We start from the raw sequence: 4,073 nt of genomic DNA, 5'->3' as shown, positions 1-4,073 counted from the left end.
TGAAATTGATTTGCTATCGAAGGGTCTTAAATTTTGTCCAACACCAGATAAAAACGATAATGAAGAACTTCAGGCGGACATTCTGAAATTCTGCAGAAGACTTCGTCTATGCGATAAGTTTTGTGACGAAGACGGTGAAAGCAAACCGTTGGAAACAACGGCGTTAGTCCATAACAATTCGCAATGGAACCCACCAAGAAGTTCGGACAAACATTTAGAAGACGTCATTGATAGTTTAAAAAAGATTCCTTTACATAATGATAATCATAAACACGTAAAAAGTAATCTGTCTTACAGACAGAAATGTGCTTTGGATTCTTTAAGAAATGATACCTCTATTATTATCAAAGAGGCTGATAAAGGTAATGCAGTAGTGGTCATGAATAGAGATTTCTATTATGAATGCATACATAACATGCTTAGTAATGTTGAATTTTATGCTTCGGCAAGTGACGATTTCGATGCGGAAACCCGTAGATTAATCAACGAGCTAACACGGACACATGAAGCATGCCTACATGAAAAGGAGATAGATTATCTTGTCAATTTTATGCATAAAACTAGTTATTTCTATGGTTTGCCTAAAATCCACAAAAGCTCTATTATAAGTAAAGCTATAGAAGAACAAAACTGTACATATATTGAAGTTGAAAATCCTACGGATTTGAAGTTTAGACCCATAGTAGGCGGCCCTAATAGTGCAACGCAACGTTTGAGTCATCTTGTAGACCTCATTCTTAAACCTTTATGCACAAGTGTAAACAGTTATATCAAAGATGATTTTGATTTTCTGAGCCGTTTATCTAAACAGGTCCCACATAATGCTAAACTTGTTTCTTTTGATGTTGTTAGTTTATACACTAATATACCGCATGATCTTGGTATTGAAGCTGTTAAATATTGGTTGATCAAAAAACGAGAAAAAGTTAATTCTCGTTTTAGTAATGAATTTATACTGCAAGCTCTAGACATTGTCCTCAATCGTAATTCTTTTTATTTTGAGCAAGAATACTTTCAACAGATTAAGGGTACAGCGATGGGAACTAAAGTTGCCCCTACATATGCAACCTTAGTTTTAGGATACTTAGAGGAAACACTTTATTCTAAGATTGAGACAAAGTTTGGGGAAAACTTTACTGAATTTATCAGAAATAATTTTTTAAGGTTCCTTGACGATTGTTTTGTTATATGGCCTTCTGATAAGGATTTAAATGAATTTCAAAACCTATTGAATTCTTTACATCCTTCTATTTGTTATACGATGGAGTGTAGCGAAACGTCTTTACCTTTCTTAGATGTTTTAGTTCAACTAGATTCAAATAAGATTACAACGGATTTATATTGTAAAGCTACAGATGCACATAATTATCTAAATTTTTACTCTAACCACAGTAAACACACTAAAGTTAATATTCCATTTAATCTTGCCTCACGGATTGTCACTATCGTCAGTGACCAACAAGCTCAAATTGCTAGACTAAGTCAACTAAAGCAATACCTTAAAGCTCAATGTTATCCTACTGAGATAATAGAACATGGTATACAGAAAGCTATTGAAAAGGGACCCTTTACTTCCCGTCTACAAAAACTAAAGGATGAATCAAAGTTAGTTCCTTTTGTTTCTACTTTCAATCCACGGAATTGTAATATGTTTCCTGTGATAAAGAACAAATGTGAAGAGTTAAAGCAAAGTAGCAGGCGTATGAGAAACATTTTTAATAAACATGCTATTTTACACTGTAGACGCCAACCTAAAAACTTGAAACGTATGTTGACATGTTCTAAGTTTGATAATTCTTGTGTAACACCAAAAGTATCCAAATGTAAGACACCAAGATGTGCTACATGTCCTATGATTATCGAGTGTAATACTTTTATTTTCAAGAATGGTTTGAAATTTACTGTGAAGGTAAATATGAATTGTAAATCAAAAAATGTAATTTATGCAATCGTTTGTTCTAAATGTGGTGATTTTTACATCGGTCAAACCGGTAATGAACTCAGAACACGTATGACTGTACATAGACAACAAACTAGAACTGATTCTTTACGAAATCTTCATGTTAACAAACATATTCATGAATGTGCTGGAGATAAATTTAATGTATTACCTTTGTATCAACTATTTTCATCAGACACTATTTTAAGAGAAACGAAAGAAGACCAACTAATAAAAATATTAAAACCGAGTCTCAACAGGCCACAATAAAATTTTACGCCAAATTGTCCACCAATCTTGTGTACTTCGTGACGTCACGTTACTATTGTAGTGTGATGACATGTAATTGTGACGTCACGACGTTGTTCTCTTTTGAATAAACCTGAAGAGCCCTGTGAAGGGTGAAAGCAGCTAGTTTTTTAGTCGGTCGTTAATTTTATTTTTTCTATATTTACTTCCTTCACATGGACATTTAATCACTTTTTATTATATATATATATATATATACATGTATATATCATAATACAGGATTGGTGTTGGTGAATTAACCTTTTACTGTCTCATTACGTACATTACACTAACAAACAACAATTGTTCGTTTCACAAACAACAATTCTTCGTTTCAGCATTTACATCTGTGACCATTTAATAAGAATAAATGTTACATTTCTATATTGTGCATCAAAATTTAAAACTGAATAATTTTAATGGCATGGACTCGGAAAAAAACAATTATGTACATGTCATGTACACGTCATCACACTACAATTGTTGTTAAGATCCATGTAAAATTGTCAATTGTAGTATGCTTTACTATTACTTTTACTATAAAAGGTCCTTGTGTGTATCGGTACAAGTTTATCAGTCGATGTTAAGCTGCCCATATCCTGTACAATGTGCTGTCACAGTACGTTCCATCTATTACACATGTACAAACACATACGTGTCCTTCACTATGTAACACTGGTACGTACACACGTCCATCCTGTGATCACCACTGAACCATAATCTTCATCCTCCCATCTCCAAACAGGCATAGATACGAATAGTTTATTTTAGTACTATGCCTTAGGCCAGAGACGTATCGTCTTCAAGTATCCAGAAAACGGTATTAATTTAACAGCGAAGAGACACAGAATTAATGCTTTTCGGATATTGCCAGTTTGATCATGTACAGGTCACAGTGCGATTACTTGCCAATTTTGCTGATTTATTTATCCTTCAGCTTCTTCACGATTTTCCCTCCTTTGTCCCTCACTTTGAACCCGAGAACACCGCCAACGACGAGTCCAGTCAGGAATGAAAAGGTAATGATCCAAAACAGGCCTTTTCCTTTAGCCTCCATCTCAAAGCCATGTTTCCCGAACTCTATATCAATGACGGACATGGTCAGGCGGTTAGTTGTTCACTCTGTGTTGTGTTAATAACCCTGAATCTGATAAGTATTTACAGGTAGTAGGCCTACGTAAAACACACGTATCCGGCGTAACTCTGACCTTCCGTGTGAACTTTGACACTATTTACCTATGACGTCAGGGAATCTATTCGCAATATTTGATTTGTTCGTAACTTTCTTGGCGTGAAACATATAACCGATTTAATGTTCGTGAATATTTAATTCCTGATTTTGCATCTAGTATGCACCTCAAATAGCTCCAGGTTTATAATCACATATAAAAGGCGTCTTCCTCAGGTATGCAGTGACGAGGCACCTAGTTACATCAGAGTTATTCCTCTTTGTACCACCGCGTGTAACCTCACATTTTTAGGTTGATGTGTTGAGCCAAAATACCCCTTTCCAGAAAACATGCGATTTTGTCAAAACCGTTCACGCCGGGAGTAGTCTAGGTCGACAGGACTTTTCTTCTTCTTTAAGTTGATGTGTGACTTGCCATATTTCATGCAGTATGATTTTCGGTAGACTTTATTTTGATTTAAACATATTTTATTTGCATCTAATATACAACAAGTTATCCAACTTATGTAAATCTCTTTCCCAGTAACATAATAAAATATATATATACAAGATGGCAATTTTTAAATTAATTAATATTATTTTCAATTAAGTTTAGTGTTACAGAGAGAGAGAGAGAGAGAGAGAGAGAGAGAGAGAGAGAGAGAGAGAGAGAGAGAG

Source organism: Mizuhopecten yessoensis, unplaced genomic scaffold (assembly GCF_002113885.1).
Source record: "Mizuhopecten yessoensis strain PY_sf001 unplaced genomic scaffold, ASM211388v2 scaffold10065, whole genome shotgun sequence".
NCBI classification, from domain to species: Eukaryota; Metazoa; Mollusca; class Bivalvia; order Pectinida; family Pectinidae; genus Mizuhopecten; species Mizuhopecten yessoensis.
The sequence above is the reverse complement of the archived record's forward strand: the minus strand, read 5'-3'. Positions refer to the sequence as shown.